Source organism: Pseudophryne corroboree, chromosome 5 (genome assembly GCF_028390025.1).
Source record: "Pseudophryne corroboree isolate aPseCor3 chromosome 5, aPseCor3.hap2, whole genome shotgun sequence".
Lineage (NCBI taxonomy): Eukaryota > Metazoa > Chordata > Amphibia > Anura > Myobatrachidae > Pseudophryne > Pseudophryne corroboree.
The window spans coordinates 815,983,706-816,006,202 of record NC_086448.1 but is presented as its reverse complement, the minus strand read 5'-3'; the positions used below and the strand labels follow the sequence as shown (position 1 = coordinate 816,006,202).

The window sequence follows — 22,497 nt, the reverse complement described above, 5'->3', positions numbered from 1 at the left end:
CCACACCAATCACACCGTATAACTCGTGATACTATATCCAGTTTGACAGTATGAAAACAACTGAGCCTCTCAACAGATGGCTCAACAATAACCCTTTAGTTAACAATAACTATTTACAAGTATTGCAGACAATCCGCACTTGGGATGGGCGCCCAGCATCCACTACGGACTACGAGAAATAGAATTACCGGTGAGTAAATTCTTATTTTCTCTGACGTCCTAGTGGATGCTGGGAACTCCGTAAGGACCATGGGGATTATACCAAAGCTCCCAAACGGGCGGGAGAGTGCGGATGACTCTGTAGCACCGAATGAGAGAACTCCAGGTCCTCCTCAGCCAGGGTATCAAATTTGTAGAATTTTGCAAACGTGTTTGCCCCTGACCAAGTAGCTGCTCGGCAAAGTTGTAAAGCCGAGACCCCTCGGGCAGCCGCCCAAGATGAGCCCACCTTCCTTGTGGAATGGGCATTTACAGATTTTGGCTGTGGTATGCCTGCCACAGAATGTGCAAGCTGAATTGTACTCCAAATCCAGCGAGCAATAGACTGCTTAGAAGCAGGAGCACCCAGCTTGTTGGGTGCATACAGGATAAACAGCGAGTCAGATTTTCTGACTCCAGCCGTCCTGGAAACATATATTTTTAGGGCCCTGACAACGTCTAGCAACTTGGAGTCCTCCAATTCACTAGTAGCCGCCGGCACCACAATAGGCTGGTTCAGGTGAAACGCTGACACCACCTTAGGGAGAAATTGGGGACGAGTCCTCAACTCTGCCCTATCCATATGGAAAATCAGATAAGGGCTTTTACATGATAAAGCCACCAATTCTGACACTCGCCTGGCTGAAGCCAAGGCTAATAACATGACCACTTTCCACGTGAGATATTTCAGATCCACGGTTTTTAGTGGCTCAACCAATGTGATTTTAAGAAACTCAACATCACGTTGAGATCCCAAGGTGCCACAGGAGGCACAAACGGGGGCTGAATATGCAGCACTCCTTTCACAAATGTCTGAACTTCAGGTACTGAAGCTAGTTCTTTTTGAAAGAAAATCGACAGAGCCGAGATCTGTACTTTAATGGAGCCTAGTTTTAGGCCCATATCCACTCCTGCTTGCAGGAAATGCAGAAATCGACCTAGTTGAAATTCCTCTGTTGGGGCCTTATTGACCTCGCACCATGCAACATATTTTCGCCATATGCGGTGATAATGCGTTGCCGTAACATCTTTCCTGGCCTTAATAAGCGTAGGAATGACTTCTTCCGGAATACCCTTTTCCTTTAGGATCCGGTGTTCAACCGCCATGCCGTCAAACGCAGCCGCGGTAAGTCTTGGAACAGACAGGGCCCCTACTGTATCAGGTCCTGTCTGAGCGGTAGAGGCCACGGGTCCTCTGAGAGCATCTCTTGAAGTTCCGGGTACCACGCTCGTCTTGGCCAATCCGGAACCACGAGAATTGTGTTTACTCCTCGCTTTCTTATTATTCTCAATACCTTTGGAATGAGAGGCAGAGGAGGGAACACATAAACCGACTGGTACACCCACGGTGTCACTAGAGCGTCCACAGCTATCGCCTGAGGGTCCCTTGACCTGGCGCAATATCTTTTTAACTTTTTGTTGAGACGGGACGCCATCATGTCCACCTGTGGTTTTTCCCAACGGTTTACCAGCATCTGGAAGACTTCTGGGTGAAGTCCCCACTCTCTCGGGTGAAGGTCGTGTCTGCTGAGGAAGTCTGCTTCCCAGTTGTCCACTCCCGGAATGAACACTGCTGACAGTGCTAGTACATGATTCTCCGCCCATCGGAGAATTCTTGTGGCTTCTGCCATCGCCATCCTGCTTCTTGTGCCGCCCTGTCGATTTACATGGGCGACTTCCGTGATGTTGTCTGACTGGATCAGCACCGGCTGGTGTAGGAGCAGGGATCTTGCTTGACTTAGGGCATTGTAGATGGCCCTTAGTTCCAGAATATTTATGTGAAGGGAAGTCTCCTGACTCGACCATAGTCCTTGGAAGTTTCTTCCCTGTATGACTGCCCCCCAGCCTCGAAGGCTGGCATCCGTGGTCACCAGGACCCAGTCCTGTATGCCGAACCTGCGGCCCTCTAGAAGATGGGCACTCTGCAGCCACCACAGTAGAGACACCCTGGTTCTTGGAGACAGGGTTATTAAGCGATGCATCTGAAGATGCGATCCGGACCACTGGTCCAACAGGTCCCACTGAAAGATTCTGGCATGGAACCTGCCGAAGGGAATTGCTTCGTAAGAAGCCACCATCTTTCCCAGGACCCGTGTGCAGCGATGCACTGATACCTGTTTTGGTTTCAGGAGGTCTCTGACTAGAGATGACAACTCCCTGGCTTTCTCCTCCGGGAGAAACACTTTCTTCTGTACTGTATCCAGAATCATACCCAGGAACAGTAGCCGTGTCGTCGGAACCAGCTGTGACTTTGGGATATTCAGAATCCAGCCGTGCTGATGCAGCACCTCCTGAGATAGAGCTACTCCCACCAACAACTGTTCCTTGGACCTCGCTTTTATTAGGAGATCGTCCAAGTACGGGATAATTAAAACTCCCTTTCTTCGAAGGAGTATCATCATTTCCGCCATAACCTTGGTAAATACCCTCGGTGCCGTGGACAGTCCAAACGGCAGCGTCTGGAATTGGTAATGGCAATCCTGTACCACAAATCTGAGGTACTCCTGGTGAGGATGGTAAATGGGGACATGCAAGTAAGCATCCTTGATGTCCAGGGATACCATGTAATCCCCCTCGTCTAGGCTTGCAATAACCGCCCTGAGCGATTCCATCTTGAACTTGAATTTCTTTATGTACGTGTTCAAGGATTTTAAATTTAGAATGGGTCTCACCAAACCATCCGGTTTCGGTACCACAAATAGTGTGGAATAATAACCCCGGCCTTGTTGAAGTAGGGGTACCTTGATTATCACCTGCTGGGAATACAGCTTGTGAATTGCCGCTAGCACCGCCTCCCTGTCTGAGGGAGCAATCGGCAAGGCAGATTTTAGGAACCGCTGGGGTGGGGACGCCTCGAATTCCAGCTTGTACCCCTGAGATACTATTTGCAGGATCCAGGGATCCACCTGTGAGCGAGCCCACTGATCGCTGAAGTTTTTGAGGCGACCCCCCACCGTACCTGGCTCCGCCTGTGGAGCCCCACCGTCATGCGGCGGACTTGGAAGAAGAAGCGGGGGAGGACTTTTGCTCCTGGGAACCTGCTGTTTGTTGCAGCCTTTTTCCCCTACCTCTGCCTCTGGACAGAAAGGACCCGCCTTTTCCACGCCTGTTTTTCTGGGTCCGAAAGGACTGAACCTGATAAAACGGCGCCTTCTTAGGCTGTGAGGGGACATGGGGTAAAAATGCTGACTTCCCAGACGTTGCTGTGGAAACTAGGTCCGAGAGACCATCCCCAAATAATTCCTCACCCTTATATGGCAACACTTCCATGTGCTTTTTTGAATCTGCATCTCCTGTCCACTGGCGAGTCCATAAGCCTCTCCTAGCAGAAATGGACAATGCACTTACTTTAGATGCCAGTCGGCAGATTTCCCTCTGTGCATCTCTCATATATAAGACTGAGTCTTTTATATGGTCTATGGTTAACAGGATCGTGTCTCTGTCTAATGTGTCAATATTTTCTGACAGTTTATCCGACCACGCAGCGGCAGCACTGCACATCCAAGCTGACGCAATAGCTGGCCTAAGTATAATGCCTGTGTGTGTATATACAGACTTCAGGATCGCCTCCTGCTTTCTATCAGCAGGTTCCTTGAGGGCGGCCGTATCCGGAGACGGTAGTGCCACCTTTTTAGACAAACGTGTGAGCGCTTTATCCACTCTAGGGGGTGTTTCCCAACGTGACCTATCCTCTGGCGGGAAAGGGAACGCCATTAGTACCTTCTTAGGAATTACCAATTTTTTATCAGGGAAAGCCCACGCTTCTTCACACACTTCATTTAATTCATCTGATGGGGGAAAAACTACGGGTAGTTTTTTCTCTCCAAACATAATACCCTTTTTAGTGGTACCTGTAGTTATATCAGAAATGTGTAACACCTCTTTCATTGCCTCAATCATGCAGTGAATGGCCTTAGTGGGCATCAGGTTAGACTCATCGTCGTCGACACTGGTGTCAGTATCAGGTAGGTAGCATGAGGTAGCGGGCGTTTTAGAGCCCCTGACGACCCATGCGACGCCTGGGCAGGCACGAGCTGAGAAGTCGGCTGTCCCACATTTGGCATGTCGTCAATTTTCTTATGTAAGGAGTCTATACGTGCACTCATTACTTTCCATAAGCCCATCCACTCAGGTGTCTGCCCCGCAGGGGGTGACATCCCTTCTAAAGGCATCTGCACCGCCTCCACATCATTATCCTCATCAAACATGTCGACACAGCCGTACCGACACACCGCACACACACAAGGAATGCTCCGAATGAGGACAGGACCCACAAAAGCCCTTTGGGGGGACAGAGTGAGAGTATGCCAGCACACACCAGAGCGCTATATAATGCAGGGACTAACTGAGTTATGTCCCCTATAGCTGCTTTTTCTATATAATATATACTGCGCCTAAATTTAGTGCCCCCCCTCTCTGTTTTTACCCTGTTCTGTAGTGTAGACTGCAGGGGAGAGCCAGGGAGCTTCCTTCCAGCGGATCTGTGAAGGAGAAATGGCGCCAGTGTGATGTGAGAGATAGCTCCGCCCCTTTTCCGCGGACTATTCTCCCGCTTTTTTCCATATTCTGGCAGGGGTATTTTCCACATATATAGCCTCTGGGACTATATATTGTGGAGTTTTTGCCAGCCAAGGTGTTATTATTGCTTCTCAGGGCGCCCCCCCCCCAGCGCCCTGCACCCTCAGTGACCGGAGTATGAAGTGTGTATGAGGAGCAATGGCGCACAGCTGCAGTGCTGTGCGCTACCTTGGTGAAGACTGATGTCTTCTGCCGCCGTTTTTCCGGACCTCTTCTTGCTTCTGGCTCTGTAAGGGGGACGGCGGCGCGGCTCCGGGACCGAACACCAAGGACTGGGCCTGCGGTCGATCCCTCTGGAGCTAATGGTGTCCAGTAGCCTAAGAAGCCCAATCCGGCTGCAAGCAGGCGAGTTCGCTTCTTCTCCCCTTACTCCCTCGCTGCAGTGAGCCTCTTGCCAGCAGGTCTCACTGAAAATAAAAACCCTAAACTATACTTTCTTTCTAAGGGCTCAGGAGAGCCCCTAGTGTGCATCCAACCTCGGCCGGGCACAAAATCTAACTGAGGCTTGGAGGAGGGTCATAGTGGGAGGAGCCAGTGCACACCAGGTAGTCATAAATCTTTCTAGAGTGCCCAGCCTCCTTCGGAGCCCGCTATTCCCCATGGTCCTTACGGAGTTCCCAGCATCCACTAGGACGTCAGAGAAATCCTTTTACTGCAGCGTCCTATGTCCTGCTGCCAGTCCACCTGCCCCCTCCACCATCAACAATCCCCACTACCAAGCCACGGCGCAGGTGGAACAAAAGCTGCTGCGGCCACCGGCATATATGTGTATAAAAGTGGCGCAGTGGAAGGCTTTCATAGCCCTCCCTGCGCCGCATACTCTCTGAGCCCTGGAGACTCCACTGCATGTGATGTCACAGAAGTGCCTCCCCGCCACAGCCACGCCCAGATCCCCAGAGGCCCTGACTCCGCAACTCAGCACCTGGGCTGCGGGCCTGGAAGCCCCGAGATGGCTAATGTAACGGATAGAGTTGGTGATATCGTGGAGGGTCATGTCTGGATGCTGAATCAATGTAAAAGGTGACAGTGCTGTGCAGTGCAGTGGGTGTGCAGTGCAGGGCCGTTTCTAGACAATTTGGCTCCCAGTGCGAGATTTCAAAATGCGCCCCCCCCCCCCCTATTGCTCTAAAAAAAAAAAAGTGTGCCCCCCCCCCCATATAGCCATAAAAAGAAAAAGCATGCGCGCGCTCCCGACAAGGGTGTGTGGCCTGATTAAAATGGGCGTGGTCTCATTAAAGTGGGCATGGCCTCATCTGATATCATCACACCCACCACAGTGGGGAAAAAATAAAAATAAAAAAGTCCCCTTTTTACACATTACAGCAGGCAAGTGTCCCCATATTACACAGCGCGGCAGGCAGGTGTCCCCATTTTACACAGCGCGGCAGGCAGGTGTCCCCATTTTACACAGCGCGGAAGGCTGGTATCCCCATTTTACACAGTACGCAGGCAGGTGCCCCCATTTTACACAGTACGCAGGCAGGTGCCCCCATTTTACACAGTACGCAGGCAGGTATCCCCATTTTACAAAGTACAGCAGGCAGGTATCCCCATTTTACACAGCACGGCAGGCAGATATCCCCATTTTACACAGCACGGCAGGCAGATATCCCCATTTTACACAGTACGCAGGCAGGTGCCCCCATATTACACAGTACGCAGGCAGGTGCCCCCATATTACACAGTGTGGCAGGCAGGTGCCCCCATATTACACAGTGTGGCAGGCAGGTGCCCCCATATTACACAGTACGCATGCAGGTGCCCCCATATTACACAGTGTGGCAGGCAGGTGCCCCCATATTACACAGTACGCAGGCAGGTGCCCCCATATTACACAGTGTGGCAGGCAGGTGCCCCCATATTACACAGTACGCAGGCAGGTGCCCCCATATTACACAGTACGCAGGCAGATGCCCCCATATTACACAGTACGCAGGCAGGTGCCCCCATATTACACAGTACGCAGGCAGGTGCCCCCATATTACACAGTGTGGCAGGCAGGTATCCCCATAGGCAGGTGCCCCCATATTACACAGTGTGGCAGGCAGGTATCCCCATAGGCAGGTGCCCCCATATTACACAGTGTGGCAGGCAGGTATCCCCATAGGCAGGTGCCCCCATATTACACAGTGTGGCAGGCAGGTATCCCCATAAGCAGGTGCCCCCATTTTACACAGTGCGGCAGCGGCAGGCAGGTTTCAAGCTGAGGAGAAGGAAGGGGGAGAGGGGGGGGAGAGAGAGAGAATACTTACGTCTTCCCGCTCTTCGGTCCCGCCACCTCACGTCCCTCGCGCCGGCCGCCTCCTCCTTCTTCTTGCTTCTCCTTCTCGCCTCTCCCGAGCACTCCTGCTCGGGGGGCGGGGCTTTGCGGAATGACGCGGTTGCGTCGTGACGTCACGACGCAACGCGTCATTCCGCGAAACTCCGCCCCCCGAGCAGGAGCGCTCGGGAGAGGCGAGAAGGAGTAACATAGTGCCGCGGCGGGCGCCCCGTGCGGTTGCACGGCTCGCCCGCCCCTAGAAACGGCACTGGTGCAGTGTCACTGACACTGCACAGCACTCTCACCTTTTACATTGATTCAGCGGGTCAGTCAGTTCTACCAGCCAGTCACTATTGTTAGCACCGGTGTCCCAACGCGCCGCATTACAGGGAAGTAGACGCACTAAATTAACTACAGCTCCCAGCAGCCCTTAGCATTGAAGCATTTCGGCCCTTAGTGCTGCTGGGAGCGGCAGTTTATCGATTGCATCTTCTTCCCTGTAATGCAGCACGTTGGGACACCGGCACTAACAATAGTGACTGGCTGCTGTGCGAGTCTCCGGGAGAGCCACTGCCAAAGGGAGGACAGCAGCTTAGCTGCTGACAGGAGGAGAAGCAGGAGAAGCATTACCCCCCCCCCCCACTCGCAGTATCTCCGGGCCCCATCCACAGCACCCCCACACCCCCCCTCCACCACCCGCTGTGGCTACTAACTCCCGCCCCCACCCACAGCACCCCCGCACCCATCCCTCCCCCACCCACGGCACCAAGTCATCGCCCCTCCCCCACCCACGGCACCTCTGAATCCACGGTGGCTCATGACCCCCACCCACAGCACCCGCCCCTCCCCCACCCGCGGCACCACTGCACCAGCCCCTCCCCACCCACAGAACCCCCGCAACCACCCTTTCCCCACCCACGGCACCCTGGACCACCTCCCCCTTCTGCGTCTCCCCTGCACCCGCCACTCCCGCAACCACAGCACCTACTAGATGATTCATCAGGCTCTGCGTGCGCTGTTCACGTCGTTGCAAGGGGCTACGGCCCCTTAACCATCGCACGCCCTTTGTCTGTGCAATATTTAACCACTCACACAATTATGATTGGAGGTAATACTCCATATAATACCGTAGCCCCTTATGACGGTGTGAAGAGCGCCCGTTGGGCGCGATGAATCACCTAGTATTCTATAATCAGGCCCGACATCAGGGGGGTGCTGCGGGCACCTATCTTACATGGGGGGGGGCGCCACTGTCGTTTCTTGCACACAGCGCTAAAATGCCTAGTTACGGCACTGTGTGTGTGTGTGTATGTGTGTGTGTGTGTGTGTGTGTGTGTGTGTGTATGGCATACTTGCCTACCTGACCCTCTCCATGAGGAAGAAAATGCTCTGTTCCTGGACTTTCCTGGTAATGTATGATTGCCATCACCTGTGGTGAGCTAGTTAATTGATAAGAAAGGTGTTTCACCACAGGTGATGGCAATCATACATTACCAGGAAAGTCCAGGAACAGAGCATTTTCTCCCTCATGGAGAGGGTCAGGTAGGCAAGTATGGTGTATGGGTATGTGTGTATCTGAGTGTGTGTGTATGCCATGGGTATGTGTGTATCTGAGTGTGTTTGTGTGGTCATTATGTATAAGCGGTGCGGCACTACTATTGGAGGCATGTATAAGCGCCACCGCCACTGTTCACAGGATTTATGTATTTATTTTTAGAATATATATATATTTTTTTTAACTATATATATATATATATATATATATATATATATATATAGTATATATATATATATATATATATATATATATAGTATATATATATCACCTTGACAAAGGGGCGTCAGTGCCCCGAAACGTTGGTTCACCTTTGTGTTGCTGTTTTCATGGATTAAACTATCTATTGTTGCACCTTAAAACTTTTTGGAATCAGTCTCTGAGTGCCGCTGCATGCTTCCACTGTCTGCCTATATATATATATATATATATATATATACATATATACAGCAGACATAAAAGGCGGCACTAGTGCAAAAAAACTTTTAGTGCAAAACCAGCAAGGTTACAACATCAACGTCTCGGGGCGTTGATGTTGTAACCTTGCTGGTTTTGCACTAAAAGTTTTTTTGCACTAGTTAAGTCTCTGAGTGCCGCCTTTTATGTCTGCTGTGTACATGAAGGTGTAAACCTCATTGGAGGGCACCAGAGACCGTTAACCCTTGGAGGTCTTCCAAGTGCCAGCCACAAAAGGGTGTTTTTATATATATATATATGTATATATATATATATATATATATGAAGTCCAACACAAGCCCGGCACTCCTAAATCCCCTCAATAAATTGCTGTGGTGCCATCCAAGTGATGATTAGTCACAATGCAAAATGTAGGATGAACGGCGGCACTCATCAGATTTAGTTCAAAGGTGAAGAAAATCCATTTATTGGTGCCGTGAAGCCGACATGTTTCGGGGACGTACCCCGTCCTCAGGGCCAGACAGAAGTGAATCAGCCAATAACCAACATACTTATATACCAAACCATAATGAACATAAAGTGCTTAAACATACTCACCTGCTCAACGTCGCGCCTGCCCGCCCATTACCGGCATCCGCTTCCGCTTCGCAGTTTGCTGACGTCTGGGCACGACTAGCCACGCCTCCGTCCCCATGGTAACAGCCTCAAACAGACTGAACTCACTGGGACTTGCTGCGCTGTCCGTCACACTCCAGCGCCCTATACCGCTTCCGCATCGTCGGTACCTGACGTGGCTGCACTCCGTATTGCAGGGGTATCTCCATGGCAACAGCTGACACTCATTGACAGCGACCGCCACAGGTGTAGTTTCTAAGTGTAAACAAAAGAACAACAACATTAAAAATTTCATATTGTACATAAACAACATACGTGAAAACAGTACATATAAAGTTAAAAATACTAGATCACCTGGTTATCTTCCTAACTCTATAGCCACTTATTCTATAATATTAACTACCTATTCCATAGGTTATTTAAATATATGTTTATAGGCTAGACAATATTCATAGCTAGTAATAATATAAGATCCCCTCATTATCCAACTCTAAGGACCTAACTGATAATAGCTAAAGGAAACACTGAAGTCCCAAGTTTTCATTTAAACCCCCCGGTGAGAGTGTACCCAAGGAATATATCCATCTTGTTTCTCTCTGTAACAGTGTCTTAGCTCTGTTACCACCCCTCAGCGAGAGAGGAACATGGTCTATCAAAATGCATCTGATGCTGGCTACTCCATGTTTGGTCTTAATACAATGGCACGCAAAGGGCTGTTCACTAATGCCCTTCTTGTGAGCCTTTTTAATGGCACTTCGGTGCAAAGCCATTCTCTTTCGAAACTGCCTAATGGTCTTGCCCACATAGGCAAGACCACACGGGCAGGTAAGGAGATAAGTTACATGCGTAGTAGTACATGTCATTCACCTAAATGTGGGTGGTTGAAAGTAGTACCAGGCTGTAATAAGAGAATTGCAGGTTGCACAGCCCAGATATCTAAAGCAGCCTAACTTAGGTCTTAGAAAATGTGCCTGTGAATTCTTCATAGGACTCGTAACATCCAACTTAACCACATGGTCACCTATATTGGTCCTATATTGGTCACCTATATTGCGACCTCTCGTGTGGCTTGGCATAATCTTAGTGTCTGCTAATTCAGATAGAGCAGCATCAGTTAGAATTATTGGCCATAGTTGTTTGACCTTTTTAACTATCCGTGTAGAAGCTGTAGTAAACTTATTTACCCAAGGTAGCCTTTTATTCAAGCAACCTTTAGTACTAGCTCCAAGTGCTTGTTCTCTGGTCAATTTTAGCACCTTTTGTTTGGAAGCCTCCAATTCTTTAATGGGGTACCCTCGTTCTGCGAACTTGCACAACGTGTTGTTTAATGCTATATTAGTTTCATCAAGGTCTGATGTAATTCATCTTACCCTTAAGAATTGGGAAAATGGTAATCCCTTACGGAGGGACAAAGGATGGAAACTTTGATGGTTAAGTAGGGTGTTCCTATCCGTGGGTTTTACATATACAGATGTTTTCAAAGTGTCACCTGTGCTGTGTTAGTAATGGTGACATCTAAAAAGTTAATAGACGTCTCATCTATAACATAAGTGAACTTCCCTACGTGTTCAGTGGCATTATGTTTATCCCATAATGAAATGAGTGTTTCCTTAGAGCCTTGCCATAAAACCAACAAATCATCTATGTACCTCCTATAGTACAATAAATGATCTGAGATGGTAGTATTCAATTGAAACATATGTTTTTCGATTTGATACATAAAAGCGTTGGCGTACGATGGGGCCACAGCCGACCCCATCGCACACCCCGCTATTTGTAGATAAAACAAACCATTAAAGAGGAAATAGTTCCTGTGTAGGACCTTGTTCAATAGTTGCAAAAAAAAAAAAAAAAAAAAAAAAAAAAAAAGGCTTGTTCTGGGCCGTTATAGTTTACATTATCTTCTATTAATGACCTCACTTCCTCCACACCCGCCTCGTGAGGGATGCAGGTGTAGAGGCTCGTGACGTCAGCACTACACAGTATCAGATCCTCAGGCAAAGGTCTCAATTGTTGCAATTGTATTAATAACGATGTTGTATCCTTCAAATAAGAAGGCAAAGTCTGCACACAGGTATTCAAAAAAGCATCTAGATATATTGAGATTGGATGGTATAGTGATCCCCTGGCCGATACTATAGGGCGGCCAGGTGGGTCAACTAAGGTTTTATGTACCTTTGGTACCGTGTAGAATAAAGGTACCCTAGGGTATTCTACCATTAAGGTGTTACTTATTTCTAACGAAATAATTCCTGAATCTCTGGCTTGAGATATTAAAGCATCCAATTCTATTTTATACTCCCTGGTTGGATCTACCACAAGCTTCTGATAAGCAATAACATCATTCAACTGGCGTACACATTCATTGATATAAGATGTTGTATCTTGTACCACTATGGATCCCCCTTGTCAGCTTTTCGTATGATAATATCTTCCCTATCAGACAAAATGTTAAGGGTTAATTTCTCCTGTTTAGTTAAATTAAAGAAAACTGGATCCCTAGAGGCCTTATTACCCTCTTCTTCCAGCATTCTAGTAAATGTCCGAATAGAGGGATTAAGCGAGGGGGGGTCAAATTGCGATTTCTGAGCTACTTTGTATAACTGTGCCGGAAGTCCAGGTTTTGTTACAGAAGCTGGTTTGTTGTTAAAGAATTCTTTTCTCCTTAACATCCTGTTCAATCGGTGTACATCTATTTTCCATTCAAGCGGGTCCTGTAAGGTTGTCGGGACAAAGGAAAGTCCTTTAGCTAAAAGACAATGTTCCGAATCTGTTAATGGTGTTGACGACAAATTAAACACTAATTCTTTCAAGGTCGTGGAGGTCTTGGAGCGTAGGATCCTTTGGTTCTGCCCCTTCCTCCTCGCCCTCATCCGCAGCCTGCCGTTGGTGTACGATTGGAGTGTAGTCGTACCCCTAAAGGGAGTTGTCCTAAAGGGAGCTGTTACTCAACTGATGTCATATGGGAGGATGTATATTCAGAATCACAAGCTGATGTACTTGTATCTTGTCTTCCCTTCCATCTGCGTGATTGCTGTCGTCTATGTGGTTGTCTATAGTCTTGAACCGGTCTCGCACTTCCCAACCACGGATAAACCTGCCATTGCTCATAATCTCTCTTGACCCTGGTTAATTTATCTTGTTTGAAACGTATCAGATCATGTCGATATTGGTCCGTACGGGTTGACAATTTGTTGATCCAGTCTGTCTGTTTGTCCTGACAGAGGGCTTGTGCTGTAATTCAAACGTTGTGATTTGTTCCTTAACAAGATTCAGCTCTCTTGTCGATTCCTCCACCACCAATAGTAGGAGGTCCATAGAACATTTGTTAAGGACCGCAACCCACCGATGGCAGAACTGTGTTTTATATCTGCCTATAGTCGGTGAGTTGCGTATCCTAAAGCCCCCGTGGGATCAAGTTACTGTGATAATAGTCTGACAAGGAAATGCCATGATATTCATAATCACATTCCCTATATTTCATTCTTAACCATGATCGAAAGAGTTCATCATTTGAGCATTTGGTTGGTTCATCCTCCATGCCACTTCCTACCAGTATGGCTTTGGCTTCCACATCTGAGAAGCTTAAACGCTCACTTGCATCTTTGTGTATCAGTCCCTGAGCCTCATCTAGAAGCATCTCAGCGTCAGACATCTCAAAACTTGTTTGGTTCTAAAACAAATAATTGTAAAGTCCGCCCAAATCTGAGTAGGTTCAACCAATCTAGTATATGTTGTTAAAAGCAACAGCCTCACTGGGCTGTACATATGTCCTGGTCCGGTATTGAGGATAACAACTGCGGGGGGGGGGGGGGGGGTGAGGGGGGGGGGTTGCCTTGGTAGGGATAAAGCTTCTAGGCAAACAAACCTCCTTGCATATTGTGAAGATACGAGGTTCTTCTAATCACTCAGACACAGAGCCGATGAAACCAAAGTGGTGGTTTATTTCTCACAGCACACAGGAATAGATAATTCACAGGAAACAGACGTAAATATAGCCCAGAAACAGTATACAGGTAGCAGTCCAGATAGTAAGTCCCAGTAGATGATTTAGGTCCACAGTAATTCCACACAGAAGTTCCAGATAAACAGGTCCACACAGCAGAACTATCACTGAGTCCACACATCAGTGATAGCAGATTAGTCCCTGCAATAGTAAGTACATATAACTCCACACAGCACTGTTGATGCGTTCCACAAGGTACCCTGGCAGAGAATCACCCCTTAGCCAGAGTCCTGCGACTACCACGAGGAGCTGACCTGCGCAACCTCTTTTAAAACCTTCCAAATGCCCATCATGCCACGCTCACCTGGGGAGGAGACGCAGGTTCCTGATTGGTGGTATCCCACCTCAGGTATTTCCCTACTCCCTCCCACAGCTGGCCTTCTCCTGCTGACCACATGCTGGGTCAGGCTCCGAGTTGTCTGTGAGAGACCAGGATGGGACAGGGGACAGTAAACAGAAGGAACAATGACAGGGAAATTGGTTTAAGTCCTGATTGTCCCCTGTGGAGAAGCTTCAAAGAGACATTACCTGGTCCTCAAATGTATTTCCTGTGTGACCATATAAGGATCATAGATGGACTCAATAGGCATGGCAATGATAACCTGTAGTAACCTCATACCAGACTGGCATTCTCCTACAAGAACACAACATGACAGCACTAGGTGCCAGGTCACAGCACACCTGTATTTACCTGGGTAAGATTATAGTACAGAATATATAGGGTAATGGATGAACACACACATGGGGTAATAGTGACACAAGCCAGAGAGACATGGGAACAGAAGGAATAAAAAGTACATTAAACGCTATAAAGATTGCAATGCCATAAATACAGTTTTACCCTCTGTCTCACATCTTTACACATATATACCAATGATATAAGTCCAAAACAAGTCCGGCACTCCTAAATCCCCTCAATAAATTGCTGTGGTGCCATCCAAGTGATGATTAGTCACAATGCAAAATGCAGGATGAACGGCGGCACTCATCAGATTTGGTTCAAAGGTGAAGAAAATCCATTTATTGGTGCCGTGAAGCCGACATGTTTCGGGGACGTACCCCGTCCTCAGGGCCAGACAGAAGTGAATCAGCCAATAACCAACATACTTATATACCAAACCATAATGAACATAAAGTGCTTAAACATACTCACCTGCTCAACATCGTGCCTGCCCGCCCATTACCGGCATCCGCTTCCACGTCGCAGTTTGCTGATGTCCGGGCGCGACTAGCCGCGCCTCAGTCCCCATGGTAACAGCCTCAAACAGACTGAAGTCACTGGGACTTGCTACACTGTCCGTCACACTCCAGCGCCCTATACCGCTTCCGCATCGTCGGCTCCCTGACGTGGCTGCAATCCATATAGCAGGGGTATCTCCATGGCAACAGCTGACTCTCATTGACAGCGGCCACCACACCTGGTTGTGGAACAGTCCACTGAAGAGTTGCAGCTCGTTAAAGATAAAATTTCAACATTTGAGACTGTGAATTTAGACACACTCACTATGGATCAAAGTATAGATTGGTTAGATCGCCTTAAACAACAAATAGCTACCTATAAATGTGATTTGTTACAGTTCAAGAAAGAGAAGCGCACAAAAGTAGAGAATGACTATGACACGTATACGGTCTATAGGTGGTTAAGTGGTAAACCGCATAATGAACCACAGCGCCCCTTCTTTAGACGTAACAAAAAGATTTCTAATACCAAAACTACACGTTTTGATACCGACTCATCTTTGGAAAACGAGGGTTCCAATAGTGAGGATTGGCAACCACAACAGCGTAGAAAGCCAGTTACCCCTTTAGACACCCGTCCTCGAGCAGCCGCTTCAGCCCCTTTGGGAAAATCAAAAGGAGCAGAACCAGACGTGGTGGACAATACAAAAGGCAATATCAAGCGTCGCGGCAGACCCCCGACGAACAAGAGAATTTAATCTTTAATCTTTCATCCTATTCTTTGAGTAAAAGTGAAATCAGTTCCAAGTAATGATTTAGATGAACTACAATGGAACATTGAGAAATATGACTTAGCAAGAAATTTGCGATTAAAGGAATATTTTGGACCAGGCGAGGATTCCTCTTTAAGGATTCCACATTAACTGAAAAAATTCAGACAAAAGTCTAAATTTGATCCTTTATCTAACAATCATAGTATAAAAACCTACATGTGTTTGTTAGAACATGAGACTCGGGCTGATATTAAAGTAAAGAAGAGTAACAGTCATCCAAATTTGACACCAATGGAAAGGGAGGCCCTTAAATCTATGGCACAAAATCATAACCTCATATTTAGACAAGCTGATAAAGGCGGGGCTATAGTCCTGCATGCAGGATTGGCAGGACTATAATTCTGGAATACTCCGCCAGCTTGGCAGAGGTGTATAGTAAATTGAGTAGGAATCCTTTAGCCACATGTAAACAATAATTGATTGATTTATTATATATGGCTTTAGATTCTGGTTTAATATCAGGGGAAGTAAAAGAGCTACTTATTCCTACCCATCCAGTAATTCCCACATTCTATACAATTCCGAAAGTCCATAAAGGGTTAAACCCGCCTCCTGAATGCCCAATAGTATCGGCACTAGACTCTTTGTTTCAACCATTGGCAACCTTACTAGATGCTCTTTTACAGCCACTGATCCAAAAAGAAAATTCTTTCTTACTTGATACGGGATCAGTACTAAATGCCGCCGGTCGGAATCCCGACGGTCGAAATACCGACGCCGGAATCCCGACCACACAATCCCGACAGGGGTGGTGAGCGGAACGAAGCCCCTTGCGTGGGTGTCCACGACACCTATAGAGGGAGAATATAATAGTGTGCCGAGCGTAGCGAGGTACCGTGCCCGCAGCGTGGCGAGCGAAGCGAGCCCGCAAGGGGCTTCGTTCCGCTCACCACCCCTGTCGGGATTGTGTGGTCGGGATTCCGGCGTCGGTATTTCGACCGCCGGGATTCCGACCGGCGGCATTTAGTACTGATCCCGTTGGTTTGTTTGGATGTGGTAAATGTGTATACATCTATACAGTAGCGGATCTTGCCACGGGCAAGCAGGACTTTTGCCCGGGGCGCCGCCTTCCGGTGGGCGCCGTCGCCGTCTGGAGGGCGCCACACCATGGCAAGATCTGCTACTGTGCCCCCTGCCGCTGTGCCCCCCGCAGTGACCTCCCCGCTGTGCTCCCCGCTGGTCCCCCCGCTGTGAAGGGAACCAGACGCTACGAGTCTAGCTTCCCTTCGTGGAGCGGACCTTTGCTGTGCAGTACGCGATGACGTCATCGCGCACCGCACAGCATTGTGGCATAGATGCTAGGGGTCATAATTGACCTCTAGTGTCTATGCAGATCCGAGGAGAGGAGTGGCGCCGGCGGCTGTCTGTAGCGGTCTGGAATCAGGAGCGAGGATAGTAAGTATACATTTTTCTTTTTTTTTCTTTCTCTTCCAGCGGCGCTACAGGGGGCACAAATGGGGGCGTAACTGACCACGCCCCCATATGAAGCCACTCCCCTATCGTTTTGCCCAGGGTACCACAAGGGCAAGAACCGGCCCTGCATCTATACCTCATACTCCGGGATTAGAAGCTTTGATAATATTTTTGAATATAAAAAGTGATTTTTCTGCAGATAAAATAACCATCATTTTGCGACTATTTGATTTGATTTTACATAACAATTTTTTCTTGTACAACAATGAATTTTATTTACAGGTAAAAGGTTGAGCAATGGGGAGCTCGATGGCTCCGGTGTATGCCAATATTGTTATGTTTATGGTGGAAAATGGTTTGTTTTTTTCTGATGGAAACATTAGCCAACATATCGTACTGTTCTCACGATTTATAGATGATTTGTTTCTTATTTGGCATGGTGACATTACTGTTTTATTGTCATTGATAGATACGCATAATTTGTCTTTGAGCCCTATTACAGTAAGTTTACACATAATATCTCAGAGTACAGTTAATTTTCTAGACGTTAAGGTGTCTCTAGTAGGTAAATGCATCCAGACTAGTCTCTTCGTAAAACCGATGGATAGAAATACTTTTTTAAAAGCACAAAGTTGTCATCCTCGTGCTATGATTAACAGTCTACCGTATTCCCAGATGATTCGGATTCACAGAATTAATAGCGTTTCTGGAGCTGCAGAACGAGAAATTGACTCATTAATTGAGAGAGTCCTAGAACGAGGGTATAATAAAAAAAAAACCCTTTTAAGGGACAAAGGGGGATATCCAATTATCCCCGTTAAAACATCGGGTCCGAAAAACGGCCATTTTCGGCCGTTTATCAGACTTTATTTCCGATGTTTCACCGATTTTTTTTTTTTTTACAGCCTATCCTATTAAATCGGGTGTAAAAAAAAATCTTTTCTCCCGAAAACACACAGGTTCAGTGAAACCTGTGTGTTTTCGGGTGAAACAGCCCCGTTTTCGGCCGAAAATGGGGCTGTTTCCGGGGATTCTGCTTCGCCTGCCGGAGGCAGGTGAAACAAAATCCCCGATAAGCCGGCGCGTGCCGCGTCTTATCGGGGCTAATTAGATAGCCCCCGGCGGGACAATTAGCCCCGTTAAAAAAACGGGGCTAATTGGATATCCCTTAAAGAGAGAGTACTGGCTTTGGATAGATTATCTTTGTTGCATAAGGTCACCAATAAGAATAGTCAGTCGAAATGCATACCATGGGGTATATTCAATTAGCAGTGATAACGGACTTTTCACGTGAAAAGTCCGGTTTTCGGGTGAAAAAACTGACTTTTCACGTGAAACGCAATTACAGCCTATTCAATTATCCTGGGAAATTTATCGGTGATCATTTTTTCACTAATTTCACTTCTCTGAAGCAGGTGAAAAGTTGGGAAAAGTCACTATTTTAAGGTAAAAATGTTTGGATATGGTACAGAACTCCTGGGACACCCCCCTTAATGACTAATTAGGCACGTTGAAGTTTTTAATTATTTTTAATTGGCAAATAATGACATGTCAATTTTGGGGTGAAAAAGTAAAAAGTGATGGAAATTGGGGTTCAAGGTATGGGACAGGTATATTGGGGTGTTTTATGAGTGGGACAGGTGTTTTTAGGCTTGCAGATGGGAGCAATCGGTCTGTTTCCACTTTTTTTTTTAAAGTACCCTAAAATGACCCAAATATATACTTATACCCATTTTCATGTACCCCAAATTTAATGAGAGCATTTATTTTGCTCAAAAAAACTTGCTTTCTATCATTTTTTTGCATTTTAAAAAAAATGCATATAACAGCCATTTCACACAATTTAAGTCCCCAAAAATTCTCTAATGTGATCTCTAACACACTTCTCTTCTGTTTTCCTATGTTAGTTTAGCATTTTTTGGGGTACAGGCTGATTTCCCCATTTTCACCTGCACTTTTCACTGCAAGAATTTTCACGTGAAACCCGGTCGGAATTGAATAGGTCGAAAAACGTAGCGTTTTCGCGGCAATTTTTGGCCGATTGCCGCGAAAAATTTTCGGGCGAAAAATTGCCGCGAATTTGCGGATAATTGAATACCCTAGCATGGGTTAATACATTTAATTTATCAGAAAAAATAAAAAAAGTAGCTAAAAACAACTGGCAGATTATACAGAGTGATCCGACTCTAGGTTTACATGATCATAGATTGATGCCTTGCTAGAAACGCGCTCGCAGCTTGAAGGATATATTGGTCAAAACAGAAACAACATACACGGTTAATAGACCAGGAATTTTTGCCCATAGTAGGAATGAATGTTTTAAGTGCACCTGTGTAACCTGTCAGTTTTTACTGATGGGGGATGTATTCTATCATCCCCACACGGGTACACCATACAAAATCAGACACCACTTCACGTGTAATTCCAGCTTTGTAATCTATCAGATAGTCTGCCCTTGTGGTCTTAGCTACTGTATATAGGTAAGACCGAATCAAAATTCATGGAGCGTATGGGAAACCACAGGGCAGCAATCTGTCCTGCAATTGCCACAGGTACCAGGGATCAGCCCGTAGCCAGACATTTTGCTGAATGTCATCACACACTGGCGAGTCTGAGATATTGAATGATTGACACGGTTCTACCATATATACGAGGTGGTAATAGATCATTAAAACTGTTGCGTTTGGAGGCAAATTGGATACATCGGTTAAATGTTATTTCACCTAAGGGGTTAAATGAATGTATAATATACTCCTGCTTATGGTAGACTTATCATGATAATAATATAGGATTGTATAATCAGCTATATTATGAGTTTACGGTTTAGAATAAGCTCTTGTGGGAAACATTTGGACTATATTTATATATTCTAAAGGCTAATTGGATGAGTCACCCAAATGTTATTGTACCTTAAGGGTTAAATGAATATATTACACATTCCTGTTTAGGATAGACCTCCTTTGGCAACTGTTTAAATGATGAAAACATGGTGTGCTCTGAGGGTATAGTCTGGAAGAAGCGCTCTTGAGAATAATTCCAGCTTTGTTTATGTAGAATAATGTAACAGTTTTTTGGATACAAATGTTTCATTTCATCTGTTTCATAACCCTCAGCAGACTGTGTGGGTTTATTCGTAACAGCTAATGATCATTATCTGTAATAACCACTGCTCGTGCCCTGATCCAGATCAATATGCATTGTTTTTAAAGTTTATGTTCTGACCGCACAATGTGTTTTTAATGTTTGTAATTTCGGGTAAGTTTTTTGAGCACGTTCTTTTGGGATAGATTGATTACCATGGTTGTCATAGTAACCTCATTCATGTTGAGATTGCGGTGACTCCTGGTGGTCAATTGTTAGTGACGTCAGTGTGACTCACACATTGGCGACGTCGGTGCTTCTCCCGCCTGACTGGTCTCATATTCCTGCACGGTATATCTATATAAAGGTACTCGTTTATGTTTTTGTTATTTCCTGACGACAATTTGATAAATAAATTGAAACATTGAAGAAGCAGATAGGACGGCTGTCCTTTATTTGAATGAGATAAGCATGAGTGCCGCACCTATGGGACATCATTCATTTTTTACTGAGATGGCACCAGCGACAGGAGGTTAAAGGCTTACAGGGAGTGCCAGACAGCAGCATCCACATACATACATACATACATACATACATACATACATACATATATATATATATATATATATATATTGTGACAAGAACACTGGAATAGTGTCTGAGGGCAGGTATGTTTGTCCCAGGTTCTTGTCTTACATGTATTAGAAAAATGAAAACTTCTAGGAAATTGTTTTGTTTTGTTAGAACCTTTTCAGTTTGTTGGAAAAGCTGGACAAGGGCCCTCAAAGAGAGATGGGGCAAGTTCCAGGCATTGAGCCCAGTTCGGGTCTTTGGCCTCACAGAGGGCTAATCAGGGTTTCAGCTGTGTAAGAGTGTTATAGGGCTGCTGGCCTGATCAGTGTGTGCAGACTGCCTGGGGAGACTGCAGCAAACCTTGTCTGGGGAGAAACACGCTTCCTTATGCAAGTGAGCTATACAGTGTTTACTGGTGAACTCTGTGTTTTTGTTTAGAGATAGTTAGGAATGCCCTGTGTTTAATTAGTGCCGGTCAGGCAAGGTATTTTCTTTTGATGTTTGTTTTATTTTCTGCTTAATAAAACTGGTTGCGGCCAGTTACACCACAAACTGGACTTGTATGATTTCTCAGCTGCTGCTTGCTGCCATTTACCCCAGGAAAAGGCACCTTGATCCCCTACAGTGTTACAACTTGGTGGAGAATGCGAGCATTCCATTCTGCGCATAAGTGAAAACAGCAGCTTTATGAGGCCTGCAGAAAACAGTGGTGTATGCAGATACAGCCCAGTGTGAAGTTGCTGAGACTCACCCCTGAGGATTTGATATATGTCCTCGATGAAAGCAGCTGCAAAGCCGACTGAAAAATCTGTTGACATGGAGGAACTGCTTAAAGCCTTGCTGCAAGCTACAGCGGCTCAGCAGGAGGCCAACAGACAGCAGCAGGTGGCAATGGAGGAAAATAGGAGACAGCAGCAGGTGGCTATTGACGAACTTTACAGACAACAGCGTCAGGATAGAGAGGCCTTAGCAGAAGTGGTGCAGAGACTTGCAGAACCGGATTGGAGATGTGGCTGTCAGTGTTCCGTCCGACCAGCTCTAGTTCTATACGGGCCAGTCACTTCCTGCAGAAAATGACAGAGGCTGATGATGTGGAGGCCTATCTGACCACGTTTGAAAGGACTTCCGAGCGTGAGAACTGTCCGAAAGCACAGTGGGCCAGACTGCTAGCACCTTTTCTTTCAGGTGAGCCCCAAAAAGCGTACTTTGATTTAAGCCCTGCCGAGGCTCGGGACTATGACAAGCTAAAAACTGAGATCCTGACCCGCCTGGGATTCACGCTGTCAGTATGAGCACAACGGGTGCACCGTTGGGTGTATGCCATAGAGAAGCCCCCTTGCTCCCAGATGCATGACCTTATTCAGCTAACAAAAAAATGGTTACAGCCAGAGACATTAACTGGTCCCCAGATGGTTGAAAGAGTCGTCATGGACCGCTATTTGAGATCTTTGCCCGTGGTCCTGCGCAAGTGGGTGAGCCATGGAAACCCGGATACTGCTGACCAATTAGTGGACATGGTAGAGGGGTATTTGGCAGCAGAGGAACTACTGGTGACCACCCAGCAACCCATAGATCCTCAACAGCGCCCTTCAGTAAAGACTAGTAAGACTGTTCCGTGGGAAAACGTTGATGGGCGGTTAAGAGAACGCAAGGCTGGAGAGACTGTAAACACTGGCCCTGGAGACAGGCCAATGGGGCTAGAAAGGGCTATGCTGCCCAAACGTGTTGATAATCGTGTGGTTAAATGTTTTAAGTGTGGTATGCCAGGTCATGTTACTGCCAATTGCCC

General features: G+C 46.7%; 1 long non-coding RNA gene across 1 annotated transcript in view; it reads right to left on the bottom strand.

The window, feature by feature from the left end:
* Positions 1–22,497, bottom strand: part of LOC134928591 (uncharacterized) — a 181,787-nt gene that overhangs the window by 94,037 nt on the left and 65,253 nt on the right. Inside the window, exon 2 of the long non-coding RNA XR_010177953.1 lies at positions 9,606–9,878. This is a non-coding gene — a long non-coding RNA (uncharacterized LOC134928591). The remainder of the gene's footprint in view (positions 1–9,605; positions 9,879–22,497) is intronic.